The sequence below is a fragment of the Camelus dromedarius genome, chromosome 9, assembly GCF_036321535.1.
Source record: "Camelus dromedarius isolate mCamDro1 chromosome 9, mCamDro1.pat, whole genome shotgun sequence".
Classification (NCBI taxonomy): Eukaryota; Metazoa; Chordata; class Mammalia; order Artiodactyla; family Camelidae; genus Camelus; species Camelus dromedarius.
In genome coordinates this window covers 72,009,429-72,021,615 of record NC_087444.1, presented here as the reverse complement: position 1 = coordinate 72,021,615, position 12,187 = coordinate 72,009,429, and the positions used below count along the sequence as shown (strand labels likewise).

Sequence of the window (12,187 nt, the reverse complement as noted above, 5' to 3'; positions counted from 1 at the left end):
CCTTCCGAAGCTTGCAATTGGCCAACTCCGTAGAGAGGTTCCGAAATGGGTCGGGTCGTCCATCTCCTCTCCAATCACTACTGGCTGACAACTACTGCCAGTCATATAAAGAAGGTTGTTCCTCGGAGGGGAGGAAATCCCGGAAGTAACTCATTGACTCCGCCCACAACCCGTGCTTCAGAGTAGGCTGCACCCACCCCGACCGGCAGGCTGGAAAGGAAAGTCGGAGGCGCATGCACAGAGGACGTCTTGGACGCGGGTACTGAAGCTGTGGAAACGTTCTTAGCGTAAAGACTCGTTGATATGTCATCTGTCAGTGCGTTCCAAGCCTGCACTTAGCAGTTTGCAGGCCTTGGCTTATTTAAAGTTAACAATCCCGCGATGTAGAGGCTATTATGATCCCCATTTTCCCATTTAAGCAACAGGCTCAGAGAGGTACAGCCACTGGCCTGGGATCACACAGCCTGAAAACCACCTCTATTTTGAGCTTATGAGTCGTCAATAGGGCGGATACTGCTTATGGAATTTGGTAGGGAAGTAGGGGAGGGGAGCATTCTCTTTCAGAAAAAGAATACAAAATCACACACAGAATTGGATATGAACATGAAAATTTTCTTAGAATAAGAAATAATAACAAATTACATATTTTAAAGAGCTGACAAATACCACAAACATTGCAAAATCCCAAAAGATAACGTAATGTTATTATTAGTTTACTGCCATGACACACCTCTGGGGTATGTTTCCTACTTTTTTGGCTGATGTACTTATTTCATAACATCCTTATCTACAGAGAGAGGGGGAAAGTAAGTGATCTTCCCTCTAGCATACTTGATGGAACTTTTTTTTTTTAACTTGATGGAACTTTTAAAAGTCATTTTCATTTTAAAAAATTTCAACTTCACAAGGCAGCATTGCCAATGCCATCTAAGTTTTTTGGAAACTTATCAAAACTTTTCATGAAGTTTAACTCGTGTTAGCTACACTTTGGAAAACGTTTCAAGGCTACCTTCTGGCTCAGTCCTTTAATTCTTGACTCATTTTCATTATGCAGGTGCTGCTGGAGGGGGCCACCAGAGGACCGTTCATACCACAACAGACTGGCCTTCCACCTAGTGAGTCAGCACCTTGAACAATAGGACTATTCTGGAAGCCATTCCTACCAGGACAACTAGTTAGGTAATAATTTAAATATAGCTAAAAATATCTATGAACCACATCAAAATATTCCATGGAACCCAACCTAAATGTACCCTCAACTCACCTGCCCCTTCCCTAGATCCCATCAGTGCCTGAGGCCGCTCCAGCACCACCCATGGTAAGGAGAAATGCAACATGCGGAAATAGAACTGGGAAAAGCCAGTGGTCTAAACCAATTGCATTTTAAATACCTTCCTTTTGCAAATTTTACAAAGACATCAGATCTTAGGAACACCTTGCTAGGACCATGGAAGGGCCTATGCAAATCAGGGGCCCTGAAGCTTCTGTGAGCTTTACTATAAACCCACTCTGAATACCGATCACGATGCATTTATTGAATGTCCATTTATTGAATGTGTGCCAGAGGCTAGTGCCAGAAATCCTGCCCTGGAATATAACAGCTAGTCCTGACACTGCCACCAGCTGTTGGTGGGGCCTCCTTCCTTCTCTGTGTGTGAGTTTTCCCACCTGGAGAATGAGTAATACTAAAAGACTAACATTTAGGGTTATTATGAGGCCCAGATATAAAGCTCACTAAACGGTCCAGTTAAGAACCTGGGGGCTTTGCAGTCAGAGAGACCTAGATGAGAATCCCAGGGGGGAAAAAATCAAGGCTTCCTCTTACCAGCTTGGGACTGCCCACAAGTCGTGCCTTTTCTGTGATCTTCCCTTTCTTCATCTGTAAATGGAGTTTGATTCATTTGTTCATTCATTCATCCAGCATTTCCTGAGCACTTGCTGTGTTCCAGGCATTTTTCTGGATCCCGGGACTTGGTACCTCAGTGAAGAGACAAAAAACGCCCATGCTCTAGTGAAAGGGAGACAGGCAATAAAATACAAATAAATAAATGGCAGGTGGTGATAAGTGGTATGGAAAAAATAAAGCAGAGGTAAAGGGGAAGGGGTGGTCAGAGATGGTGTCTTAGAGAAGCTGGCTTAGAGCAGAGACTTGAGGTCAGTGAAGGAGCTGGCCTTGTAGTCCAAGGGTAAAGCATTCCAGGAAAAGGAAACAGTGAGTGCAAAGGCACTGAGATGGGAGCATCCCTGATGCATTTAAAGAATAGTGAGGCGGTCAATATTGAGTGAGTAGAAGTGTGGTAGAAGATGTTTGGGAGAGAGCCAGAAGCCAAGTCATCTAGGGTCTTGTAAGCCATCTTGAGATCTTTGCATTTTGCTCTGAGTGAGAAGGAGCCCACTGAAAGTGGAGGGCAGCAGGGACATCATTTTAATCACGTCATGAGTGATCATACTGTGTTAAGAAGAGGCTGGGTTAAAATAATTCGAATGATATTAAATGGTACAACCTATGGAAAACATTTTGGTAGCTCCTCATAAGGTTCAACATAGAATTATCAAATGATTCAGCAATTCTGGTCCTAGGTATATACCCAAGAGAACTGAAAACTGATGTTCAAATAAATCCTTGTACATGAATCTTCATAGCAGTACCATTCATGATAACCAAAAGGTGGCAATGACCCAAATGTCTATCAGTAGCTGAAAGGATAAACAAAATGTGATCTAGCCATAAATGGAATATTATTCAGCAATAAAAAGGAATGGAGTATCGATTCATGCTATAACATGAATGAACCTCGAAAACATTGTGCAAAGTAAAGGAAGCCAGACACAGAAGGTCACATAGTGTATGATTCCATTCATATGAAATGTCTAAATCAGGCAAATCCAGAGAGATAGAAAGCACATTAGTGGTGGTGGGGGCTGGAATTGGGACATGGAGACTGGGAATGGGAAGTCATTGTTTAATAGGTGTGGGGTCTCCTTTGGGGAATGATGAAAATGTTTTGGAACTAAATAGAGATGATGTTTTCACAACACTGTGAATGTATGAAATGCCTCTGGTTTGTGCCATTGAATGTTATTTTTATGTTTATGGCTTTCACCTCAATTTAAAAAATTTTAAGGAAAAGATTTAAAAAATAATTCAAATGAGAGATGATGGTGGCTTTTCCGAGGGTGGTAGCCATGGAGGTGGGAAGACGTGGTTAGAATCTGCATATTTTCTGAAGGTAGGGCTGACAATTTGCTGATGGATTGGGTGTTGGGAGGGGAAGAAAGAGAGGCATCAAAAATGATTGCAAGGTTTTTGATCTGAGAAGCTGCCAAGATGAAGTTTCCATTTATTGAGATGAGATGAATTGCAAGTGGGGGAGGCAGGGGGAGACTGGGGATTGGGAGTTTGGTTTTGGACGCGTTGAGGTACCTAATAGACTTCCCAGAGGAAGTGTTGAGAACGTAGCTGAATAGATGAGTCTGAATTCAAGGGTGAGGTCCAGCCTAGAGATATAAATATGAATTTGGGAGGCCACCCCCAGAGGAGTAAGTGGAGAGAGAAGAGGACCAAGGACTGAGCCCCAAGACCCTCCAATGTTTAAAGACTTCATAGATGAGGAAGAAACAACAGAGGAATTTGGGGAGGAGCAGCCACTGAGATAGGAGGGAATTCATGAGTGTGGGGTGTCTTAGGAGTCAAGGGAAGAAAATAAACCTAGGAAGAGGATGTGATTATCAGAGGGAAGTCTCAAGTAACATATGGGCAGGTCACTGGACTCTTGGATTGAGCCATAGGGAGGTTCCTGGTCACCTCAAGAATTGATTTGGTCAAGTGGTGGAGCCAAACCCCAAGTGGAGTGATTCAGGAAGGACTGGAGGAAAGGAACTGGAGACATTAGTACCAATAACTATTTTGGAGGGTTTTGTTGTCAAAGGCAGCAGACCATTAGGACTGTAGCTAGACAGGGTTAATAAAGCTTGTTTTTGTTCGAGCGTGTTTTTACACCAATGGGAATGATCTAGAAGAGAGGGGAGAACTGATAATGCAGGAGAGAAGGAGAGAATGGCTTGATTTACATCCCTGAGTAGGCAAGAGAGAATGGGATGTCGTGCACATTTGAAGTGGCCTTGGCTAGGTGTGTTTCCATCATCAGCAGGAAGGAAGGCAGAGAATAGGGTCTCTGGTGCAGGTAGCAAGGATAAATGTGTTAGGAACCAGAAGATCTCTTCTGATGGCTTCTCTTCTCTCTGAGAAATGGGAGCAAGGTCAAGGGTGAGAGTGAGGCCAGGAAGGAGGTGGTAGAGGTTGAAGGAGGGAGGAGGTGTGACACAGGCTTCCAGAAGTGTGGAAGAGTGCAGGGGCATGAGCAGAGCTTTCAGGCATGAAATGACGGTGAGCCCAGTCTCACTGCAGTGTGTTTTTGTCTAGCCACATTAAATGGGTGCAGGCAGGCAGGCGAGTTAGGTGAGAATTGCCTGCCGATCTCATTCACATAAAAGCTGGGAACGGGACCTGGCACCTGGTTAATACTGGAAAGGAGGGCAATTGTGATAGTTATAAGTGCTTTGATTTGGGAAACAGAAGGACCGTGAAAAGAATAGGGACTAGGGTCTTGTCCCACCTTATCCTTTCACAGATAGGGGAACAGAGGTCCAGTTGAGTCCCTTCCAGGTTTCACACACTCTAACGTGAGTTTTTAATGAGAGATGCTATTATTACTATACTTGTAAAATGTCCCCAAAGCTAAATCTATCATGAAATTTACCAAGGCAATTAACAAATATGCCCCAAACCCCTCTGGATTGTCCTGTCTGATGATTACAGCTGTAATAATACAGAGCTTTCATTAAGCCCTAGGTGCTTTTTTTTTTTTAAGCCCTAAGTGCTTTTCCTGCATCATCTCATTCAGAGGCAGCGAGGTGGTGAATGAATGTGTCTGCCTGGGTTTAAATCCTAGCTCTCCTTCTTCTGGTCACCTCTGTGTGTCAGTTTTCTCATCTGTAAAATGAGAGTGATACCAAGTTGTGAAGAATAAATTAGTTAATACCAATAAAGTGCTTAGCACAGCACCCATGATGTAGTAAGCGCATAATAATCAGTGGTCAATATCATCACATTGAAACTTCTTAACAATATAGAAAGGAGGTGCTATTATGAGTCCTTGTTTACTGTGACAGTGGCTAAAATATTAAAGTGTTAGTATTCAAAGCCTCATATACACATGTGTAAATTTATAGTAATTCTGGGTAGAGATTAAAAACTAAAGCAGCCCAGAGAAGCTAAACTGATCTACATAGGAAAGGACATAAAGCGATACTTTTAAATGCGTTAGATTGGCAAAAACTAGACAGTCTAAGAACACCAAGTCCGGGAGAAGTATGTGGAAGAATGGGTCATTCGGTACTGATGGCAGGAGTATTAATAAGTGTATCCTTTCTGGAGGACAATCTGGCAATACTTTCAGAAGTTAAATCTGAGGATGCTCTATTTCCCCCCTCTCTAAATGAGGTGTGTATGAAACAAACAAACAAACAAACAAACAAACAAACAAACAAAGTGTGTATGAGGGTAAGCATTGAGTGGAGTTTAAGTAGCGAAGGGTTGGAAAGAATTTGATGTCCATCATTAAGTCTCAAGTAGTGGAATGTGGCATATATGCCGGAACACCCCACGGCAATATAAAAGATAGAAGCTGACATCCATACAATGCGTAGTAATGCTTACTAAATGCTTTAAGATGCCAGCTTGCAACGATCCTGAAAGCTGCCATTATTTAACAACGCTCATTTTACAGATAGAGAAACTGAAGCCCAGAGAGGTTGGGTAACTTACCCCAGGTTATTCAGCTAGTGAGCAGCCAGGCTGGGACTTGAACCCAGGTTAAGTCTCTCCGGAGTCTTTAAGACTCACTCCTCAGAAGCTGGAAATCAGCACAGCCACACCAAGAGCTCTCAAAAAAAGCACCAAGGAAGAAAGACAATGAGGTTTGCTGCTCGATGACATTTTTGCCAATTTAAAACACGGACAACGAAACTGACCTGAAGGATGCACAGGGAACTTTGTAAAAGACTAAAAGAAGGACCCGAGGCCAAAAACGGAGCCCACTAGTGTGGGTGCCTATGGGAGGGGGGCAGATGCAAGGTGGAGGGAATTACTAAAATGAAATTTGACCAAAGATTATTGCGTCAAATCAGCTTTAGCCTGTAAGCTTGTGGATCTGAGCTAGAAAAGCATCAAGGTTTGGGGTCGGGGCCTGGGGGAGGGGGGTTCAGGTAGATTATGGAAGGGGTAGGGGCATACATTGGAGAAATTTGGCTGAGCAGAGAGGCACATGTGGGAAAGCAAGACAGCGTAGTAAAGTTAAGGGGGTGGCTTCTGCAGCCAGGCTGCCCTGTTCAGTTCCCAGCTTGGCTACATGTGACAACCTCCTGGTACCTCCGCTTACCCATCCACATTTGTAAAGCCATACCCAGTGGAGAGATGCAAAGAAAGCTCCTTCTCCCTCCACCAAGCCTAAGGCAAGAAATCTATATTGTTCCTCAATGTTCTTACAGAAGCCCCACTTTTATTTTTCTTGCACATGACACAGTGGATGAGCTGCCTCGCCTTTTTAAAGGTTGGCTCCAGCTGCTGTCAAAAGGATAAGGCCAGGGTGGAAGCGAGGAGCCCAGGAAAGGGGCTCCTATGAGAGTCCAGATGGGAGCTGATGGGGGCCTGGACCTTGATGGTGTTGATAGAGGTGGCGAGATGGGGTCAGATTTGGAATCTAAAAGTGCAGCAGCAAAGGTTTGCTGATGGATTGGATGTGGGTGTGTGGGAAAGAGCGAGGTGTCAAGGGCGAATGGAGGTTTTTGGACTGAGCAACTGGGAGAGTTTGGAATTTATCCCGGAGACTGTAGGAAGTCATAGGAAGATGCTGAGGCTGGGTGGGGGAGGGGACGTGTTCAGATGCCATCATCACCAAGGAGGCAGCCAGGACCAGGAACACAGGCCCGAGACAGGAGAGGGGGATGGATTCCAACCCGTCTCAGCCCCCAACTCACTGTGGGCTCCTGGGCAAGATAAAGCTGTTCTATGGACCTCCATTTCCCCATCCTATAAAAAGGCTGTTAGAAATAAAAGACCCTTTAGTTCCTCTCAGCACAGTAATTTTTTGCACTATGATTGTCTTGACTTAAATATCCCCAAGGTCAGATAAACACACAAGCATCGTGTGAGGTCTTCACTGTCCTTCCCAAAGCCCAGCCTCACCCCACTGGACAGGACATAGAACCTCTCTGGGCTGGGAGCCTGGGGAGCAGTATCAGTGACACTGGCAGCCAGTGTTTGTTGAGTACACATTCTGTGCCAAGGGCTATCTGCGCTCCAACATACTGAGACCAGACTGGAGCCCTGAGAGGTGGGTGCTTTATGATCACTCCCATTTGTAAACAGGGATCTGAGGCTGCGGAGAGGTGAAATGATTTGCCCAAAGGCATATGGGAGAACCAAGGCTCCAGTGATGAGTCCCCACCTGCACTGCTATCTCTCGCTCTGGTCCAGCCACCAGCGCCTCTCACCTGGATAGTCCCAGTCACCTCACTGGGATCCTTACTTCTACCCCAGCCCCCAACATAGCGTTCTTCATGTGCAGCCAGAAGGATCTTGTGATAAAACTCAAGTCAACTCAGGTCCTTTCTCAAAACCCTCCATGGTGCCCATCTCACTCAGAGTCCAAGCTAAGTCTTTACCATGGCCCTCTAGGCAGACACAGTCTGTTCCCTACCTAACTCTCTGGCCTCATCCCTCCCACTCTGCCCCCTTCCCACCCCCATATGCTTCTCTAGCTTCCCTGGCTCCTCCTTTTTCCTCCAATAGGCCACAGCACTCCTGCCTCAGGGCCTTTGCACTTGCTCTTCCATCAGAGACCCACATGGCCCACTCCCTCACCTCCTTCAGATTCTGCTCAAATGTCACCTCAGGGAGGCCTTTCTTGTCCACTCTATTTTAAACTGCAGCCTCTCTCCACTCCCCTGCATCCCAATCCCTCCTTCCCCTTCCTTGATGTACTTTTTTCTCTTCAACTCTTAACAATCACCTAACAAACTATGCTTTACTTCTTTTGCTTGTTTATTGTCTACCTCCCTAGAATGTGAGCTCATGAGGTCAAGAATTTGTGTCCCTGCCATATCTCCAGTGCCTACAACAATCCCCAACACATAGGAAGTACTCAAAAAAAATTTTTGTCAGATGGATAAGTGAGGATCTGCCTTTACAGTTGATGCTTGTAACTTCTCTACGTTGTGTATGATACACTGCATTCACTGATTTATGTGTTGGGTTCCAGCTTCCCTGCTCCTGCTGGGGTCCAGGAAAAGAACCCTTCCTCCCTGGAGTCTGTTCTGGCTCAGTCCCAGCCTCCATGCCCCTTTGATGCCCAACTCACTCCCCTGCTTAAAATCCTCCAAAGACTCTGGGATTCCACCTTGTAACCTACACACCAGGGTTTTTCATACTGTTGCTCACAACTGGTTAGAAATCAACCAGCATTTTCCAATAGACTAGAATAGATCACAGTCTGTGCACAGAGTATAGACATAGTATATAGACGAAAGTATAGATGAAGTATGATCTAAAGAAACTTGCATTTCAGTGTTATATGCATTGAATCTTGATGTAAACTTGTTTCTTGCTGTGGGTCAGAAAAGTCTGCCAAACCCTGCACTCCACCGACCTGCTTCTCCTTCATCCCATGTATAGACTGGATGGACGATATTAACAGCAACTTAGATTCCTCTCTCTGCTGGGACTCAGGCCAAGTGGTTTTACCTGCTTTGGTTCTTGGATTCCTTGGCACACCCCAAGCACCATTGTGATTCCCAGTTGACAGATGGTGAGACTGAGGCCCAGACTGGAGAAATCTCATGCCTCAGGCCACCAGGCTGGGAGGAAGAAGAGCAGGGCTTAAGTCCCAGCCAGCCTCCCTCCTGGGCCTGCCCACTTGCCCGCTTTTCTGGCCCCTCTCAAGCTGCTTTCCACCTACACAGAGAACTCAGTTATGCCAGCTCATCCTCAGAGCCCCCAGTTGCAAGCTGTAGATCCTTCAACACCCCAGCCAGCAGTACTGTTTGAAGCCCCCTTTTGCAGACTAGTAAACTGAGGCTAGAAAGCTTTTCCAAGAATCTGCCATCCTATCATTCTTCTCCCAGCTCCCCTCTTTGAGAGGCAGGAGAGAGAATAGGCTAAGGATGTGTCTTTGACTGCCTGGGTTCAAATCCCATGCTTCCAAACTTTGTAGCTGTGTGATCTCAAGCAAGCTCACTGAGCCTCAGTTTCCTTTTCAGCAACATAGGAATAATAATAGTGCCTACCCATAAAGCCATGCTTAAGACTTAAATAAGTTTGCATACATACAAAATTCTTAGATCAATGGCCACACCCCTTGGCTGGGAATCTTCCCAACAACCCTGTGAAATTGGACAATGTTTTGCCCCCTAACTTTGTCACAGAGAAAGCTAGAAAGTGGGAGAGTCCAAATTTGGATGCAGAGCTACCTGAGCCTTTAACCAGCAAGTCTCAATAGTCCTTTGGGATATTCATATCAACAGCGACAGCAGCAAAAACGTTTTCCAAATTAAGGAACATGAGACTCAGAGGGTGAAGACATGCCCAAGTCACACAGCATGTCAATGGCAGAGCCCAGTTTCAAAACCAGGCTTGTGTGTGTCCAGTACAGGCTGACCTTTGTCCCATGAGCCCCTCCATAAAGCTCTGATGGGGCAGGAGGAGAAAGCAAGTTGAGGGCTGCTCTTGCTTCCAGCTCGGTCGCTGGCTCCAGCCCCTGCTCAGCCGAATGTGACTGCTTCCCTGAACGCTCTCAAGTGGGGGTACTGGGGTGGCATGGATGATGGTAGAGGGTGTAGCAGCCCCCTTCGCCTGCCTCTGATTGGGGCCCTGCAATCCCCCAGGATTTGGTGCTTGGAAAGCTGACGTTGGGTTGCTATGGCAATAGGTTTGGGGCGGTTGCCATAGCAGCAGAACTAGCCTGGGTTTAAAAATATCTAGGAGGAGGTTTGTGTTTGTGTGTGAGTGTGAGTGCGTGACCAACCGTGCTGTTGTGTGTGTCCAAATGGGAGGGCTTGTTGGGGGGGTATTGCAGAGCTGAGGCTATAGGCATGACGTGGGAATGAGAGCTGAGCAGCACACGGACTCTATGTGTGTTATGTGTTCGCTGAGTGGTTTGTGAGGTCCTATGCATTTTGTGCATTGGACTATGTGGACCACGTATCTAAATGTGTGTGCTTACCCCATAAGTGTGGAAGACACAATTCCGTTTGTCAGTCTGTATATTACATGTCATTAACATGTACGCTTTATGTAACATAGGCTGTGTATGTCTTGTGGCTTTGATCATGTACTTGTAACTTCTCAGGGTGTATGTGGCCAAGTGTGGAGTTGTTTTGGCTCTAAATAGGTGTACCTGGGACATACTCGGATATTAGATTTGTGTCTACCTATCTGTGCATGAGAGCCTGTGGTGTGGCTTTGGGTCCACATGACTGAATGTGCATTATGCATTATAGGTATGTGTGTATGTGTGTGTGTGTGTGTGCCTATCCTCTGTGAGTCTTCTTCATACATCAGAGTGTGCCTGTGTAAAACTGTTGAGCATGCACCTGTGTGTCTGCAGGGGGGCCTGTGTGACTCTGTTTTTGGGGGGGAACTTCACATCTGACTCCATGGATGCTGGGATATACCTATGTGGTGTGTGTATGTGACTCAGAGGGTCTAAGGTGTGGATCTCGGCCTGACCCCAGTATCTCCCTGCATCCCTCTGCCTCTTCCCTGTCTCCATGGCAACCAGCTCCTCAGCTCCCTCCAAGAAGATGGAGGGGGAGGATCCGGACTGCAGTGGACCACAACCCCCTCCCATCCCCCTTGGCTCCGGGGACAATGAGGGGGAGGGGACAGAGGGGCGGCCACCCTATCCACCCCAGGCCATCTGCTACCCTCCCCATCCTGGGGACCTCAGAGCATGGCTAAGGAAGGGACAGGAGTGGGATGGAGCTGAGGGAGGGACCCCCAGCTGCCACAATTACCCCCATTCAGGCCCCCTCTGAGCCTGATCTTGCCTCTGACTGACCTAGGAAGGAAAGAATCCTTGGAGACCAGAAATCCAGGGAGAAGAAAATTCATGTGTCAGTGGAAATTGAATATTAACAATGATTCATTCCAAGGAAGGGACCTCTACTTCCAGGGACTTCGGGCTCTGAAATTAAGCTTGTCCTGTGTTCAAATCCCAGTTTTCCCTCTGTCCACCTGTGTGCCCTTGGACAAAGCCACACTGCATGTCCTGGGCCTCCATCTTGCCATCTGAAAATCAGGTTTTCTTAATGACATAAATAGTAATACTCACTCTTTAAGAGCCAAAACTGTTTTGTTCCCTGTTGTATCCCAGTGTTTGGGATAGTGCGTGGCACTTAATAGGTTTATAAGTGCTGTTGACTGAATCGAGTGTTAGCTGATAAGTTAGTTAACTGACATGCTTTAAGTCAGATATTCATTGAATTCAACTCCCTAGGTCCTTGCAGTAACACTGTGTTGATTCTTAAAGGGATGGGTGAAAGATTTCAGCAGGAACTTCCCAGCTGTCAGGGTTGGGTGACATGTGAAGCGGGATCTTTTATCGCCACTAAGTGATGTCAAGTGTCTGAGGCTCAGTTTCCTCATCGTAAAATGGGGATAACAGGAGTACCTCACAGAGTTGGCTGCTCTAGGGATTAGATGTGATAACATTTGTGAAGTGCTTGCTTAGACCGGACCTGGCACATGGTAAGTGCTCAATAAACTTTCATTACAGGTGAGGGGTAGGGAAGGTTTGGAGGAGCCCAGGGTCTTTATCGAAGCCTGGGGGAGCCTGGTCCCTCTCGCAGCTGCGGGAAGGGGCGGGGTCAATTCAGGGGGCGTGGTCCAGAATTCAAGGGCAGACCAATGGGGGCGCCGAAGGGCGTGGCCCTGACCTGCATGGGCGTGGCCTTGAGCGGGTGGGAGGGGCCAGGACTCTGTGGGAGCCTCCGGGAAGAAGATGCTCGGGCCAGCAGCCACCGCCAGCCCCGCCGCCGCTGCCGCCCGCGCCTGCCGCCCCCCGGGTCCCCACTAACGGCCGCCACCACCTCCCACCTCCGGCCACATTCCTCCGGCCCCCCGCCCCGG

At 46.8% G+C, this 12,187-nt stretch overlaps 1 long non-coding RNA gene across 1 annotated transcript; it reads left to right on the top strand.

The window, feature by feature from the left end:
• The first annotated feature begins 172 nt into the window (after positions 1-172).
• On the top strand, positions 173-2,548 carry LOC116154925 (uncharacterized). Its single transcript, XR_004138993.2, has 3 exons — positions 173-259; positions 1,055-1,179; positions 1,280-2,548. It is a non-coding gene; the product is annotated as an uncharacterized LOC116154925 (long non-coding RNA).
• The last annotated feature ends 9,639 nt before the right edge of the window (positions 2,549-12,187 follow it).